Genomic DNA, 18,152 nt, shown 5'->3' with positions numbered 1-18,152 from the left:
CAGCTATTTGGAGGACAAAGTAAGAAATCTTGCTCAATATCTGAATCCAGCATCACAATCCCTAACCTTTGCCATGGGTCACTATAATGAGTCACAGAGGACAAGCTCTAAAATCACTCTTTTCATTTGTAAGTTCAAAGCACATATATATTCATATGTATTTTCTTTATTTGATTTGGTTTTCATGCCAGCCCAAGGAGGCAAAATTGTTATCATCCCATTTTATAGATGAGCAATCTGGGCTCAAAGAGATTTAATTATATAACTTGGTCAAGGTGAAACAGACAGTAAGTTATAGCAATGGAACTTAACACTTCAAGGCAGTGCTCCTATATTACACTGTCTCTTGATGGAAATTAATGATATTTGCTTCTTTTGCCCTTTTATGTTTTCGTCCTCTTTCTGACAGCAAGAAAGGGCATTGTGGATGGCACTGGAGAAGAGCAGTTAGGAGAAGCCTGGTCCTTGGGGTCATGCATGCTGGCTTGTTAGCTAATCTGTGATCTTGGACACATCACTATCCTCTCCGAGCTTCGGTTTCTGCATCTGTAAAGTGGAGAAAATAACACTCATATCTGCCACACAGGGTTTATTCTAAGGCTTCAATGAATTAATGTGTACAAAGGCCTTGACATAGCATCTGGTGCATAGCAACCTCTTAATAGGCAGGAAGTATTCATATCATTATGTTCTATGTTCATTTATTGTTCAAAGCATTCAAATTTCTCACTTTTCAAAAAGAAGGGCTCTTTCTAAGTGTTCACTGTTGGATCCTACTGGCCTCTAGTTTGAGGTGAGGTTCATAGTCTATGAATTCATAATCATGTAGGGCTTGGCAGGGGCAAGGAGGTGGGTGGGCACTCTGAGATGCACACTGCCAGCTTCCAAGGACTCTTGCAGTGGTGCAGCCTCAGGGCCCATGCCCACCGCTCCTCCTGAGGTAAGATTTTAATTTGCAGCTGAGCAGAGTTTTGGGCTCTTTCTCCAATGATAACTGCGCTTGATGCACATTTCCAGATAGCCACAACTGGAGCCCTCTCCTGCTGGGACAAGAGTTCCTCTTCCTTTTGGAAGGCCAAGAGTTGGCAAAGGGTGATCCCACACAATGTCCTGACAGGGCGGATCAATGTGTGTGGAGCTGTCCCTGGCAAACACAGCACCCATCAGATATCACAGCAAAATACGGGCTGTTGTGTGGAGCCATTCATTCCTCGTAGAAGGGGTTGACTTTGAAGTTGAGGTCAGTGACTTCGGGGCCAGATGTGTGTTTGGAACGCCAGGATGGTGAGAGGAGTGTGGCTGGCAGGGTGGGCAGAGCTTGGTGGCATTGGAAGGAAGCTCCCGAAGGGCAAGACAGCCTCCTGAGATTATGACTGGGCCTGGTGGTGGCAATGAGGAAGGGTGTGTTTGCCATTAAGATATTTAAGCACTGTTTCACGAGTGAGAGAACAAGACTGGCTTGTTGCCTCATCCTAGCCCTTCAATGCAGTTCTTAGCATGACCCACTCAGGAACTGTTCTGAGTTTCTCAGTAGGTGACCTCCAGCCCAACTAGCAAGTCTCTCAACCTTGAGTCATGTTGAGAATAAAAAGTTTAGCTTTATTTTTGGTGGTTGATTTTGAATTTCATGACTGTGATGGACTTGAAATATGTACCTGAGTGTGGCTCTGGTACCATGTACATCAGGATCATCTCGGGGGAGGGGTGTTGACAGACGCACGTTTTCCCCAATCCCATTCCACACACAGAATATTAGAGGCTCTGGGGCGGGACCTAGGAATCTGCTTGTTAAAATCCTCCGAGTGAGGCTGAGAATGTTCCTTTTAAAGCCAATGTCTGGGACTGGACGGGGATAGATGTGTCTGGCGGCTCTCTAAAACCAAATTTGAGTGAATTTGTCCCAGCGGCAGACGTCTGGTTCTCGGCGCCTCAGTTTCTCTCTCTGGCAGGACCTGGTCCTGTCTCTACTTGTTGCTAGGCTGCAGGACGAGGAAATTAATAAGTGCAAAGAGCTGGGGAAAGCGCTGCAGCCCGGCTGGGAGAGAAGCTCTTACTCTTCCCATCCCGGATCCCTCCAGATAACTCTGCAATCTTCCCTCTCCCCCAGCTGTGGGGGCGGCGGTGCCTTTAACAGACCTGACCAATCGCCCGCCCATTTCACCCCCCCGCCGCTCCCCGGCGCGCAAGTAGGGGCTGGATTGGCTGGGCCTGGCGCGCGGCCTGCTCCACCCCCACCGCTCTCTGGTTGGTGGCGGCGGCCGCGGGCGCGGGGCGGGTCCGCCGGCGGGGCGGGGCGGCCGGTTCCCGGGGTAGGGCTGGCGGCTGTACGGCAGCCGGAGGCTGAGCCGAAGCCGGAGCCTAGGCGGCCGCATAGTACGGACGCCGGCGGAGTACAATGAGGCAGCCAGCGGATCCGGGGTGAGCGCGTTCGGGGCCGGACGGACTGTGGAGGGGAGCGCCCGCGGAGAAGGCCGGCGTGGGGGAGCGGTCCCACTCCGCGGGGGTCCAGGGTGCCTCAGGGGCCAGCGGCCGTTGGCGTGGCGGGGCGCAGGGGTCGAGCCCCCCAGGGCCCCGCCCTGCTGTCACAGCCCGGGGTTGGCCGCGGACGCCCACTCGCGATGCCCCCCGGGAGAACCCTTCCTTCCTGTGGGGCGGTGTGGGGCGCTTTGGGCTGACCGCGGCCAGACGTGCTCGCCGTCCAGTCCTCTTAGCCTGCAGTCCGCGGGCCCCCGGCTCGGCTCGGCTCGGCCCGGCCGGGGCCCAGGAGACCCGTCCGCATCTCAACTAGGGAAACAGCTTGTAAATTTCTGAATGGGGCCCCGGGTTCCTGCCGCCCCCTTGCCCGCGTCGTCGCGAAAGGCTGGGAAGTCGAGAACCGCAGTTACTTTTACGCGGGTCTGTCAGTGGCTGTCGGCGCCTCGGGTTGTTTTCCTCCAACTCCTGGAAATCGCGGGTGGCCGCGGGCCGGTTTGCATGCCTTAGACCTGAGACGGCGGCGTGCCGAAAGCCAGGGATCGGAAGGTTAACAAGTGACATTGGGCTGAGGCCTAACGCCAGGTGTCCTGCCCCGTGGCGGTGGAGGCTGTGGCTGCCGGAGAGCACACGGAGGAAACGGTGGGACCGGGGGAAGGAATGAACAGCCGACTTCAGCTGCACCGCGCACGCTGCCCAGAACGTGCGGCTGCTGCGGGAGTTGGTGCAGGGGAGTTTCCCTTTTTGAAAAAAAAAAAAAAAAGGCTTTTGGAAAACTTAGCCCCTCAGTGGGTTGATGGTTACTTCATCGGTTGTTATGGTTACAGGGCATCAAATGCAAAAGCAAGTCAGTTTACACCCTCGCTCTTTTCCCAAAGCGATGAAGTACTTTGTCACTACGCTTTATAGACACTGTACAGGGAGGCCATTCTCAGAGTTGGAGGAACAGCGTGGGCCCCCTGAAGGCAGAGGTGGGGCCATGTGTATGTTTGAAGTCCCAGGTCTTGACACCACATGGCTGCTCCGCACAAGAATGGAAGGGGACCAGCCTCTGGCATGTTTTGATGATTTTCATCAAAGGACTTAAAGGAGTCCCCCTGTCAGGAGCCAGATGTAAGCTGGAGGTAAACAGTGAGTGACTTTTCTATGGAAACCTGTAAGGGAAAACGGAGGACCAAATGACCCTTGAGCTCTGGGTTAGGGAGTGTTTGTGGGTTCAGTGCCTGGGGACACAGTGAAGTTGATCTCATAGGAAGCATTATAAGTGTGAAACTGCCATTTCTATTAGCTCTTACCCAGCCCTTAAACTATTGCAGTATTCTTTCAAATTCTTCCAAAAGTTGGTAGTTGGTCTAAACTGTGGAAAACAAGTAGGCTCCCTGACATGATGGAGACACTGGGATTTTTGCCGAGTAGGACAGTGGCCTCTCTGGGCTTGAAGCAGGGGTGTGGAGAGGGTCTGGGGGAACTCAACTTGCCTGCACATTTATCTCCAGGAAAAGGTACCATCGCTTAGAGGAAGGAGATTAGCAAACTGATTCAGATCAGAAGATGGTAGTAATGAGACAACTGACAAGTAACCCAAGGTCTGGGACAGATGAGAGGGAAGGGAAAGTGCAAGAGTTTGGGTTGGACAGAGTGTGCTAGGCCTTGTTGAGGTTTAAAGTGACATTGTGTGAGAAGATTGGCAACATAGCATCCACCAAGAGTATTATTTATTTATTAGCGATTATGTTTTAGAGTGTGTCTGGAGGAGAGCAGGAGGTAGAAAAAATGTATAGGATGTTTTGGAGTTTTGGTCACAAGGAAATTGCTTTTAGTAAAAAATATTCAACTAGTTTTTATTGGGAGTCAGGTGTGTGCCAGAAATGGCTAGGCATTGTGGGTATGATGGAGAAAAAAACACAGGCTAAGAGTTTGTTTCTACATGCCATATGATTTACCTTCCCTCCAAGTCAAAAGCTCTCATCAGCCGAAACCGGTTTGGCTCAGTGGATAGAGCGTCGGCCTGCGGACTCAAGGGTCCCAGGTTCGATTCCGGTCAAGGGCATGTACCTTGGTTGTGGGCACATCCCCAGTAGGGGGTGTGCAGGAGGCAGCTGGTAGATGTTTCTCTCTCATCGATGTTTCTAACTCTCTATCCCTCTCTCTTCCTCTCTGTAAAACGCCAATAAAATAAAAAATAAAATAAAAAGCTCTCATCGTCTGAGGATTTTCTGAAGCTCTTGAGGAAAGAAAAGGGAGAAATGCATAGAATATTACTTATTATTATTATTATTATCTTAAAAATAGTTTTATTGATTTCAGAAAGGAAGGGAGAGGAAGAGAGAGAAACATCAGTGATGAGAGAGGATCATTGATTGGCTGCCTCCTGCATGCCCCCTACTGGGGATCGAGCCCATAACCCAGGCATATGTCCTAAAATGGGAATCTAACTGTGATCTCCTGGTTCAAAATGAGTTGATGCTCAACCATTGAACCATACTGGCTAGGCCATAGGATATTACCATAAGAACAAAACAGAGCAACAGGGAAATTCTTCTAGCTCTAGGTCACTTTTGGTATCAAACTGAATCTTCAATGACTGGTTTTTCTGTCAGGTTTGGTATAAAACTATCTTCATCCTTATATGTATTGATTAGCATCTTCTGTTGTGTTAAGTTCCTGATCTTTCTCTCTTCCCTTTCCCCCCTTTTCACTATTAATTCATTTATTCAAAAGTTTGGAAGTTCATTAAACAAGTAGTGTCCCTGTCCTCCGGGTGCTTCCAGTTCATTTTCTTTGCCTGAGTATCCCTCAAGGTCTACTTTCTTCTATCTGATCCTCATTCTCTCCTGAGGGTCTCCCTGAGGTCACAGGGAATATCTGCTCTTTGATTCTGTCCCAAAGCAGAATCTGTAGGTGGCTAGTTTAGAAAAGAGAGCATTTGCTGAAGTCCAACTCTGCCTTGTATTACTTTCCCCGCATATATATATCATCTCCAGCTATCGAACAGCCCCCTAAGGGAAATAGCCTCATTTTATAGAAGAGGAAACTGAGGCTCAGAGTAGTTGAATAACTTTCCCAGGGTGATAAACTGGTTAGATGGTGGAGCAAGAATTTCAGTCAGGGACTTTATGATTCTAAAACATGCTTTTTCCATTAGGCCATGTTTCTTTTCCCAGGAGAGCAGCAGTTTATTCAAGATAGTCTGGCACAATGTCTTCTTTGGACGTGTGAAGGGTCAGGTTCAGAGATGCTTGGAGAATTGCTGCAGTTATTGTGCTCATGGTAGAGCAAGAATTAGCACCTCATGTCCTGCCTCTCTACCTGGTGCATTTTTGGGTAATTCATGTAGCCATGGGGAAGTTTGAGTTTGTGATGGGTGATTGGACTTACCAGGTCTGTATCCCTGCGCTTCCATTTACCAGCACTGTAACCTTGGGCAAATTATTTTCTCTCTCTGTATCATTTTCTTTATCTGTACAATGGGACAGTATTTACATTTCAACAATGCTAAGACAGTACAATTTGTCTAATCTTAACATTTCTGAAAAATAAGTGTCTTATAATCTATGGAATCTTACAGTTGTAGTTGTCAGTGATTTCCCTTTTTTTGAACATAAAATACTGGTGTGTCTTATAATCACTGTAGTCTTAGATTGGGTGAACTATGGCAGTACATTCTTCATAGGTAGTTGTGAGGATGCCGTGAAGTCACTCATGTGTCTGGCACAGAGGGAGCACCCAATAACAGTTGATGCTGTGGAATGACAGAACAGACAGTTAACTGGCAGGTGGCTCTGGGGAGCATCTCGTAAGATTTGCCACTCAGAGCCCAGGCAGTAATCCATGACCTGTGGGCCAGAGGAACGTTTTCCAATTTGCGTGGAACTCTGTCCTTTGGCTGACTCTTGTCCCCGTGAGAAGCATTAACTTCAGGAGCTAACGAGCCATGGACAGACAGCTTCCTTTGCCCTGCTTATTCATTAAGATCTTTGTCAACTTTAAATCCCAAGTTAAAAACAAATATCATTATAAAGATTGGAAATCCACACTGATGTGATTACTCTTACATGTGAATTTTAACACTCAATCTTCTATACAACCTTTCTAAACTGTTTATAATGCTTAATTGTATTGCGTGAAATGTCCATGAGACATTAATTAGAAGGATGCTAGGAGGTCATGAAAGTACAGGAGCCTTCGACTGGCATTGGATGAAGTAGAGAGAGCACTGGAGTTAGCATCAAGAGGCCTGCTTCCAGTCCTGGGGGTTTCACCTGTTGACCTGTTTAACCTTACATCCCCCTATGAGTAGTAGATACTATTATCAATCTTATTTTAAGATGAAAAAATAGATTCAGAGAAGATAAGTAACTTGTCCAACCTCACAGAGCAAGTACAAGGGCTTGTGGGTGGACGAGAACTCAGGCTTATTTATGCTGCTTTCCAGTGTGAGTTCTATGGTTGTTTCAGGTGGATCCTCCTCATCTTAGAATCCTCTTAAGCCATGCACTCTGGAAGTTTTCCCAGTTTAAAAAGTAAGATTCCCTCTGCTTTGAAGTAGAAAATTCCAAGCCTTTTCTTATGTACTAACACCTGTTCTGAATTCTAGGTGAGGACATCTGTTACATATTTGGAGACCTTTGTTAAACCTAACAAATAACCCTTATAGAGGTTGCAGAAAACTTGAGTCCTTGAAATGAAAGTTTTCCTTTTGTGCACAAAAGCCATAGGCCAGGTCACTGTGAGCATAAGTGGGGACTGTTTTGGGAAGAATCTAACCTTTTGCCCTAGCCGATTTGGCTCAGTGGATAGAGCGTTGGCCTAAGAACTGAAAGGTCCCAGGTTTGATTCTGGTCAAGGGTATATGCCTGGGTTTCGGGCTTGATCCCCAGTAGGGGGTGTGCAGCAGGCAGCCAATCAATGATTCTCTCTCATCATTGATGTTTCTCTCTTTACCAATCCTTTCCTCTCTGAAATAAAAAAAATAAATAAATTTTAAGAAGAATCTAACCTTTTATTGTTGAAACTGGTGGTGGGATGGGAAAGGTGGGTGGGCTTTGAAACAATCAGGTAACATTTGTCTATTGGGTTTGCCTGGATGTTGGTTCTAAGGACTCCCCCTAAGAAGGTGATTGGAAGTAACAAACTGGAGTGCCTCCAGCTTATCCTAACAGTTGAGAACAGCCCAGGGCAGGAGGAGCTCTCTTCAGTCCTAAGCATATTTAGGATTTGAGATTTAAATTCACCCTTTGGATTGCTCCTGCAATAACCTTTCAATACCACAATATGCATTTTATGAGTTTCATTTCTCTTTTGTTACGTAAAGCTGACATAAGCTGGCCTGTTCTCTTATTCAATTTTGAGTCTTTTCTTACATCTAATGCTGTCTTTTAGGCAGTGTTCCTAAAGCTGGTTATATTTATCACTTGGGGCTTGAAACAGAATTTAAAAACCTTTCCACTGAAAGCACTGACTGAAGAATGATTATCAGTCTTTCAACAAAAATTTAAGTGTCTTTTGGAGCCAAGCATTGTGTTTGGCATTGGAAATCTACTGGGGAGCAAAACAGATGTGTTCCTGCCAGCACATAGCACATTATGTAGCCTAGACAATAAATAAGTCAACAAACATATGTACTGTATACATTAAATTGTGGTAAGTGTGAAATCATCTTCCTCTGAAGAAAAAGAATAGGGCACTGAGAAAGAATAAAGAAAAGGAGCTACCACCTGGGAGTGTTGGAAAGAGCATTTCAAGAGAGGGATCAATATGTGTAAAATACAGCTGCAATGAGGAGGGTTAGAGAGGAGAGGGCTAAACATGGGAAAGGCAGGAGGAGCAGCACAGGGTAGAGGTGAGGAATGGGCTCAGGAGCCAGACACTGCTTGAGGAGCCTTGGGAATTTCTTACTTTGTCAGTGCCTCAGTTTCCCACCTCTAAGTGGTTGTGGGGATTGAATGAACTAGTGTCCCAAAGCTCTGAGAGCAGTGCCTGGAATGTACAGGAAGACCTGTGGATAAGGGTTTGCTGACTCTCAGGTAGTGGGGGACTTGACCTAGAGTGGGTGCAGTGCCCACCTTGAAGGAAGGATGGACCAGAAGCAGTTGTTTCTCTGCTCCTTCCTGCAGTTGTCTGCTTTAGTGTTTGGATATGGAAGGTAGATCTTTTAGCCTTTTTTTCTGGTAAGAGGAAGCAGAGGTCAGTGGCCTTATTACCAGGTGACCAAACATGGTGACTCAGAGCTGCAATGTGCAGTACCTGCTTGAACCCCATCTCCAGTGTAAATTGATATGATGCTTTGTCACCTGGAGGAACAACCACACCTTGGGGTCACACAGGAAAAGAACATCATAAAATGAATCACTGGCTTTGGTTCTTTGGCTTGGTTTGTATATTCATCAAAATACTATGAACCCATCTATATCAAAGTTTATAATTATCCTATAGCATATTTGTTAGAACTGATTGAATTTATATATAATTGTATTCTTTATTAAAAATAAACTTTTATTCTGAAACACTTTTTTTTTAATTCACAAAAGTAAAGAATAATATAATGAACCCCAAGTATGGATCACTCAGTTTCAATAATTATTGACATTTGACCAGGTTTATTCCAAGATAGTTCCATATTTGAAGCATTGTTGGTGGATTTCCTCTCACAGTAGAAAACATATTGTAGATGTGGTCCTAAAGCAAAATAAATTTGCACATGCTGCAAATTATAGGATTGGTGTTAGTTGAAATTCAGAATCTGAAATGAATGTTTCTTGCAAGCCTCTTATAGCCTTGCTAATGAAAAGCAGGCATAAAAAATTAGAGTGCTTTCAGTTAATCTGTGTATTTACTAAATATTGACTATGTATTTACTAAATAGTGCTTTCAGTTAATCTATGTATTTACTAAATATTCTATGTATTTACTAAGTATTTGGCAGTGTGTAAGGTATATATATATATTAAGCCCAGTTGGTTGGAACATCCTCCCATAAACCAAAAGGTCATGGGTTTGATTTCTGGTCAAGGCATATACCCAGGTTGTGGGTGGTTTCAACCTCTCATCTGGGCGCATGCAGGAGGCAACCCATATACCTTTTGGTAGTGTTGGAAATGTGCTGTCAATCTGGTAGCTACTAGCCACATATGACTATCGAACATTTGAAACATGGTTAGCGCAACTGAGAAACTGGAGTTTTAATTTTAATTAATCTTCATTTAACTAGCCACATGTGGCCACATTGCACAGTGCAGCTCCAAGGTATATAACACCACCAGTTTATAAAACTTCAAGAGAAGATAGCATCCAGCACAAACTAATTTCAGCAACAAATGAAAGAGCACAATTCATATACTGTTCCTGAACTGAGTACATTTTAGAGAAAAGGAGTTTGATTACATCGAAGGAAGAACTGCCTGTTGGGGTTCATGATCTTCCTGTAAGAGCAAGGTTTGGGTGGTTCAAAGACCTGAAGAGGTTAGATTGGATGCTATGTCTGCTGGGGCTGAGGATCGTATGAAAAGAGGAGTGAATCCCCTGAGTGGAAAGTGCTTATGCTGCTTGTTGCATTGTGGATTGTCCCTAAGAGGTAGAGAGGAGCCTGTTAAGTGGCTCATATTAAGGTTTCAGGAGGTAGGATGACCCAGCTTTGAGAGTTATATTCACTGCCAGGAGGATTTAGAGCAGGGTGGGAAACTTTTTTTACCAAGGACCAATTGGATATTTATAACATTAGAGGGCCATACAGAATTATCAACTTAAAAATTATCCTGCCCAGCTGGCATGGCTCAGTGGTTGAGCATTGACCTATGAACCAGGAGGTCATGGTTTGATTCCCAGTCAGGGTACATGCCCAGGTTGTGGGCTCGATTCTCAGTGTGGGGCATGCAGGAGGCAGCCAATCAATGATTCTCTCCCATCATTGATGTTTCTATCTCTCCCTCTCCATCTCTGAAATCAATAAAAAAAAATTCTTTTTTAATTCTCCTGCTATATTTGCGCAAACATTTAATTAACACACCCCAATGCCTTGGCAGGGCTAGATCAAATGATCTCACGGGCCTTATACAGCCCACCCCTGATAGAGGCTCAGAGGAGACATGCTGAGGGCCTTGGTCACCTCTTTATCCCTAGCATATAGTAGATGCTTTGATAAACATGTTTCAAAAATGGATGACAGTTTTTAGCAATAGATTTAAGAGCAAAGAAGGAGAACGGCTTTAAATTTATCTAGAAATTCTGACAAATGCCAAGGGAAATTTAATTCCAGTGAGCTGCGGAGTATACATAGCCAGTGTTTTCTGCCAGAGGAAATTGACATTTCTCTTCAAAACTGAAAATGCAAGCTGGCCTTTAGGCCTTACCACTGTTGATTTTCATCCTTAAACATCTCTTGAATGGTTTCTTTCCAACTTCACTGCCACCACTCTGGTCCAAATGACCATCTTTTTTTCTTGGAAGATAGCAGCTGCCACCTTACTGCTCTCCCCACAGCTACTTCTACTCCTTTCTAATCTGTTAACCCCAATGCAATCAGAATGGTTTAAAAAATTCCTAATATGATCATGTTATGTCCTTGCTTGAAACCCTATGAAGGCTTCTTGTTGCTCCTGGGATAAGAGCTACATTCTGAACCTGTTCTGAAAAGCTGTGTGATCCAGTCCCTCCTACCTTCTACTTCTGCCTGGGCCGGTGCCTTTTTTTCCCTGGTTTATTATCTTCCAGGCACCTTTCTGTCTCCCGTTGGAAGGGAGCTAGCCTTTCAGGAACTGAACCATCTGCTCATTCTTCAGGAAATAGTTCCACCCCCTTACCTCACTGTCTTTTTTTCTGGTCCTTTATAGCACTTCTCACCACTTATTCCATATTTGTTAGTAGACATCTGCTTTCCCCCTTCCTCCATGAGGGCAGGGAAAACCTTGTTGATTTTGCTCACCATTACATACCCAGTACCTAGCACAGTATCTGACCCATTGCACAAGCTTCTTCTTCTTTTTTAAAAAATATATTTTATTGATTTTTTACAGAGAGGAAGGGAGAGGGATAGAGAGTTAGAAACATCAATGAGAGAGAAACATCGATCAGCTGCCTCCTGCACACCCCTACTGGGGATGTGCCCGAAACCATGGTACATGCCCTTGACCGGAATAGAACCTGGGACCCTTCAGTCCGTAGGCTGACACTCTATCCACTGAGCCAAACCGGTTAGGGCTGCACAAGCTTCTTAAATGTTTTTTAGGTGATGAATGAATAAATGAATGCAAGCACACTAGAAAACAAGGGAAACTTGAAAAATGCAATTTAAAACTTGGTTTGTTAGAGGGATTGAATAGCTTTAAGAGTAGATTAACCCAGGCAGGGACATGAGACGGGAAGAGTCCATGGGGATTTCAGCTGACCAGTGGGTTTAGAACTGTCGTGCAAAAGAAGCATGTTCTGTGCCCTTGACCCAAACTTGAAAGGCTTTCCACCCACCAAGTTACAAAGGTGGAACCTCTTGTCTGGACATGCTTCCTGTCCCAGCCTCAGGAGGCATTATCCTCTCACTGGGCATGTCATTGGTCTCATGGGGCTCCAATTTAAGACCTTAGCGTTGGAGTTTTACCTAGGCAGCCCACAGTCAAGGGTGTAGTAATCTTCCTCTTTCTAGAAGGGAGGGATTCTGCCTATTCATCTTTGTCTTTCTCTCCTCCCTCTTACCCACTGCCCTCAATGCCATTAGCAAATCAGAGTACTGGCCTGTGAGGGGTGTTGGGCAGGTGTTTGTTAATAGTCCTAAAGAGGCCACCAGGCAGTGGTAGGAAGGAATTGCCGTTTGCACCTTTGTGGAGTAGAGGCTTCCTGCTGTCCGGAGAACAGAGGCAGCAGTGTTTAGACCTGATCCTGCAGCTGGGGAGACTTGTGCTCTTCTGAGGCCAACTTCTAGGTGAGGGGAGGAGCTTGCCAGTGCTCATGAGATCAACTTGTCTTGGGGGAGGGGCTCATAGACACCTGGATCTTCATGGGAAACTTTGAGATTCTAAATAGGAAAAAGAAGGACTTGAGGCAGAGATAGTGTTTTAATTTCTTCTGAAACTTTTGTAATTGTGACTCTGAAAGAGAAAACTGATATTGATGTTGCTAGCTGGTGTTCTAGGTAATGTTTCTTTTGTTTTGTTTTGGAAGGAAGGGACTGGTTCCCTAGACCAGCTACTTTGATAACCAGAGAGGAGGTAATTCCTGAAGACCAGAATGATGTGTTTTCTTGGAGACTTGCAAGTCTGGTTTAGAAGGTTTTAAGCTGAATATTAAGGGGACAGAAGAAAAATATATATACAGGAAAATTGCAGAACCATATATCATAGAAACCTGTGTGGCTTTAGTGGTGCCCAGAAACTCTCAAGTAGAAATTAGCACCAAAGCTGGTTGAGAACACCGCTGAGAGAGGAGAAAGTAAACTCTTGCCTGAGGGTGAGCAGCTAAATGCCTCCTTGCACGGAAACCTTAACAGCACAGCCAGGTAAATATGATCTGGTAGCAGGGTAGATTGGAATAGAGCAAAGTACTGTGGGTACATCTGGCTCCAAAAGAAAACTCTATGAGAGAGTCATTCTGTGTGCCCGGATCACAGGAGGCTGATGGAAAGCATTTCAATTATGATGGAAAAGCAAGTTATATCATTGTAAGACTCTGGCTGCCAGACTGAGAGGGCAATGATTTTTTTCCCCATAGACAGATTTTAAAAGAGGTCCCCTGGCAGGTGTAGTAGGCCATACAGAGTTTGAGGGGAATTTTATTTAAAGTGGACCATGTGGTAAATTCTAACCCTAGCTTGCTGATAATTTTACCTCTGAGAGCAGGTAGAGAGAAGTGTGTGTGTGTGTGTGTGTGTGTGTGTGTGTGTGTGTTTGGGGGGTGGTGTTGCTTGGACCTAACAATGACAAATAAGGAAAAGCTGGTTGATAGTGAGGCTTGGGTAGAGCTATCAGAGGGCAAGGGAGCCAGTGACTGCAGCCCAGGAACAAGCACAGAGCTCAGGTTCATGCAAACTGGCTCCACAGCGCCTGCTCTTAACCACCAGTCACTGGGCTGAGCATCTTCTGCCTTACATTGTTTCCTTTGATAACATGATGGACTTGCTCCTTATGGAAGCTGCAAGAGGAGCCATCTTGGTGTCCTCAAGTCCAGGTGCCTGTGACCTCTTGAATATTAGCCTACAGCAACGACTAATTTGATGTGGACCCTCCTTGGTTTCCCATCCAGTACCTATGCTAGGAATTCTGAAGGGAAGGTCGAGCAGCTTTCTCTGGCTAAGTTCAGAGGCAAGAGTGAAGTGGAAACATCATCAGAGTACTAGAAAATCCATGGGAAAGAGGTTGCCTTCGTTTTAATTTCCCTGGGTAGGCTAATGTCTGGGGATATGATGAGTGGTATTCGATCCTGGTGGGGTAGGTTAATAGTGAAGCAGGAACATTAATTTTTTTTTAAGGCCGAAACTCCCAACAGAAATGACTGTTGATCATGCACTGAGCCAGAGACAAAACTCATTTGGTCAGCCTAACTTTTGTGTTGAGGCTTGACTGTGATCGAGAGGTATGTTGGCAGAGGCTAAATATAGCCTGAAGTGAATTTTATTTCATGAGGTCTGGTTTGTGGTATGAAAATCTTATGGAAGGAAAAAACACATCTTGAATTTCTGAATTAGGTGATAGAGTTATTTTGGTAGCAGATGTAGCAAGTACAGGGCCTAGAATTTTCTGGGACAGATGGTCAAGAGGTCCTTCCAGTGATATGAATTTATAATGCCTGAGTATTAATCTTAAAAAGTAAAATATAAAGCATATTTAAAATACGTTTTTTGACCCACAGCTTAGAAGTCTCCCAGAAATTGCAGGTGTAACTATTTCTAAAACCTAACTCTACTCTGGGCTGATAAGAATTTTAGCTATTTCATGTTATTTGTCAGAATTGACCAAATTTCCCCTCCCAGAAACGCTCTCCTGCTCCTCCTGGGCTCCCTTCTTTGCTACGGTGGGGTACCCTAGCTTCTGATCCAACACTGTGTTTAGTAAGCATAGTGCAGGTGGGAACTGTTGATTGGTTAATGTTGAGTGAGGGGTGCTTGGTAGCAAGCTGAGGAAAAAAGGTACCTTGGGGGGGGTTTTGCCATGTTTTTCTATTTTAGGAGTTTATTTATACAGGTGCCCAAATTGGGATTTAAAGTGGTAATGAGAGATTTTTGCAACAGTATAGCAGGGGCAGGTATTTAGTTCAGCCCTGTCAGTTCCTGTTTCTGCCATCATTGTAGGACATCCATCACTCTCTCAGTGGTGTGATGCTATTGCTAAGGGAGGGAGTGGTCCTGCTGGACTACAGGAAATGCAGAAACTGGCTTCAGAAGCCCTCATCCAACCACTGTGATTATTTCAAGCCAAATTCTTTGAGGCTTGAGTAAGGGCTGATTAAGTAGGTTGTCCCCACATTGAGTTAATACGGGCTGGTTATCCATTGATCCTTTGAACATTCAGCAGATGATGTTGCTCAGAAGACCGTGGCTGTGCTTGGGGACTGTCACTGGGCAGGTCCAGACCTTTCAGTGAAAGTTAGTCTTCTGTGAATCTCTTAAATGATGTCCTTACCCTCTTTGCCATTCCTTTTGAGGAAGGTCTTAGAAAAATCTTAAAGCAAGTACTATTTGAATAGTACTACATGTGGTAAATTATCTTCTCTCTCTATATAAGAGCCTAAGCGACCGTTATGACCGAACAACTGGAAGGACCGGTCACTATGATGCGCACTGGCCACCAGGGGGCAGATGCTCATTGCAGGAGCTGCCCCCTGGTGGTCAGTGCACTTCCACAGTGTACGGTGGTGCCGGGATGAGTGGCATCGGTGCAGCTCCTGGCCTCGGCTCGGGCTCCTCCCCTGCCACCTGCCACTTTAGCACTGCTACGTCCCTTGGGGGATGTTGAACTGCCAGGATCTGGCTGAAACCAGCAGTCCGACATCCCCCGAGGGGTCCCGGATTGTGAGAGGGCACAGGCCAGGCTAAGGGACCCCACCCGTGCACGAATCCGTGAATCGGGCCTCTAGTTAATTAGAAATGGTTAATTAGGTTCTTTTTTCCCAGATTAATACCTTATAAGTCATTGTGCCAGTTTTTCTTTTTCTTTTTTTAAATATATTTTTATTGACTTTAGAGAGGGAGATGGATAGAGGGAAACATCAGTGATGAGAAAATAATTGATCAGCTGCCTCCTGTATGCCCCCTACTGGAGATTAAGCCCACAACTCGGGCATGTGCCTTGACTGGGAATAGAACTGTGACCTCCTGGTTCATAGGTTGACACTCAACCACTGAGCCACACTGGCCCAGTGTGCCAGTTTTTCTTTTTTAACTTAAGTAAGTACTTAAGTATGTTTTGGAATTTTAATTTGTTTTTCAACATTTGATTATTTGTGGAGTGTTTAGAAAGTAAACAGCTATTTTCCCTTTAAGATCTTAGCACCAAGAGTAAAAATACCAACAAAGCTTTGGGAGGCACTAGAAGACTGTCATCTTCCTGGAGCAGGACTTCACCCTGCTCTCCCTCTTCTGTCTGGCCCAGACTCCCAAAAGACCAGCACCCACCATCCAAAGGTATAGACCAAAGCTCTACCCCTCTTACTCAAAACTATATAATGAGTTCTTTAAATCTGATCTTGGGGAGAGAGAAGGGAAAAATTTGTCTTCTTGCAAATTGAATAAGACATCTTGTGGGTATTTGTGTATGTGTATTTGGTGGTAGCTCTGGGGTCTTTGATATTCATCAGGCTAGAAAGAGAAAGGTTAAGGAAGAACTCCAATTCTAAAGCCTTTTGTTTCCTCTCTTCTAAAAAGGTCTAAAGCCAGCTTTTTAGAATGGAGGGACCAATTAACAGTAGGGGAAGAACCTAGAGCACAGACTGCAGGTCCCTAACTGGTAGGCGTCCACGCAGGCCAGCCTGGCTTTTCTTTCTCCTGACACTCATACTAGGCTATCCCTGGGTCCCTGAGATTCTCTTTCCTCACTACTGGCCTCTCTCCCTTCTCAAATACTTAAGATATCCTTTGTGGGAGAGCATTGGGTAAACTTGGCCTCCAAGCCAGGTAACTTGTGCCAGGATATTTTCTCCTTGGTTTTCTTAGTTCCTTTTGATCAATGCCCTAATTGCCCAGCCTCCCTCTGCCCAAGTTCTCACAAGGCTTCTCTTTTTAATTTTTCTTGGGTTTATCTCTTTTATACTACCTTTTCTTCTTCTTTCTCCTCCTTTTTTCCCTTCCCTTTGTTCCCTGTCACTGGCTTTGCTATTAGGACTAATAATTCTTGTCTGTAGCCAGAAAGGGAGCCATGATGTAGACACGATTCAGGGGCTGGTACTCCCAACCTTGTGACTCTGGATGGTGTATTCTGTTCCTCCCTGGAATGCCTGGGAAGAGGTCTCATCTCACCCCAGCACAGAAGTTTTGCAGTTTCTAATTAACCATTTGTAACCATTTATAACCATTTATTAACCGTTGACTGGTCTTGAACACAAATCTGTCATCGCTATCACTGGCTTCCTCCTTTTCTTGTGGACCTCATGTGTGTCCCATGATGGTGAGCTCTGCTCAAGAAAGTATGATTCAGTTTTATATTCTTTATTCCAATTTTGCTAGAGGCAGAAAAGACAGAAGAATTGCTTTCAGAAAATTCATTCTTACAGGGGCAGGCCAATATATAAGATAATGCTAGTGACAAATGTACATATTGCAATAGAACCCTGTTAATAGAAATTTAAATTACAGTCAAAGATGATCATCTTCCACCTTCGTAGGGTAAGCTTTTTCCCCTCCCCAAATTTGTCCCTCAATGCTCTGGGGGCAGGGAGGGTTCAGGGATCTGGCCATGAAAAGGTTTTGGAGGAAGATCTCCTTCTCTTGCTACTTCTGAGGATTCATTAGCCCCTTGGCAGCACACACCTTCACGCCACAGTGAACATGTGATCTGGGAGGCCTCTGCTTAGGAAACTAGATCTCTTAATTGATAGAGCCACCTCATGAGCTAGTAATGCAAGCTGTTGGTAATTACAAAAAACCTACTGTGAAATTCATCTAAAATTAATAAAGAGCCAGCACTGTGGATTTTAAATACAGAGGAAGTTATGACTGTCAGTTATCTGAGGGTAGATTATTTCTTGCCCGTCTTTAAGCCTTCACTTCCCTTTGCTCCCCATTGTGCCTGTGGGCTCCCTTCCCACTCCACTATGTTTACATTTCTCCAGCACCACCCATTTTAATGGGAAGCTACCAAAAAATGCAGAGCATTCCCAAGTCATTTGTTTGAGATTATCCCTTTTCCCTTCTTTTCTTACGAAAACAGAAGTGAAAGGCCCAGTGTATTTAAAAGAAAACAATAAAACATGTGGAGAACAAAAACTTGGGAGTGAAAACCAGCTAGATGAATAGAACATGTTTGCTTTTCCAGATTTTGATTTTTTTAAGGACATTATTCAGTACTCCATTGTGTGTGTGTATGTCAGCATTTGAAGGTCTCTAGATCAGCTTTTATATATACCATGGTGAATAGTTAAGGAATTTTGAGGCTAAAAATCTTTACTGATTTGGTGACATTTACTTTATAGGCATACCATCCCCTGATTTAATAGGAAAGATCTCTGGTCTGTATGTGCTTTCATGTGACTTGAAAAGGAACTAA

General features: G+C 44.7%; 1 protein-coding gene across 3 annotated transcripts in view; it reads left to right on the top strand.

Annotated features, from left to right (window-relative positions):
• Positions 1 to 2,307: 2,307 nt before the first annotated feature.
• TEX2 (testis expressed 2) overlaps positions 2,308 to 18,152 on the top strand; it is an 87,932-nt gene continuing 72,087 nt past the window's right edge. For 2 of the 3 annotated variants that reach the window (XM_028157383.2, XM_008149420.3), the window contains exon 1: positions 2,322 to 2,418. The gene's annotated coding sequence lies outside the window, so the exon portion shown is untranslated. Of the gene's footprint in view, positions 2,419 to 18,152 lie in introns of all 3 variants that reach the window. The other variant, XM_028157386.2, reaches the window with a different exon arrangement.

The sequence above is a fragment of the Eptesicus fuscus genome, chromosome 20, assembly GCF_027574615.1.
Source record: "Eptesicus fuscus isolate TK198812 chromosome 20, DD_ASM_mEF_20220401, whole genome shotgun sequence".
Classification (NCBI taxonomy): domain Eukaryota; kingdom Metazoa; phylum Chordata; class Mammalia; order Chiroptera; family Vespertilionidae; genus Eptesicus; species Eptesicus fuscus.
The sequence above is the reverse complement of the archived record's forward strand: the minus strand, read 5'-3'. Positions and strand labels throughout refer to the sequence as shown.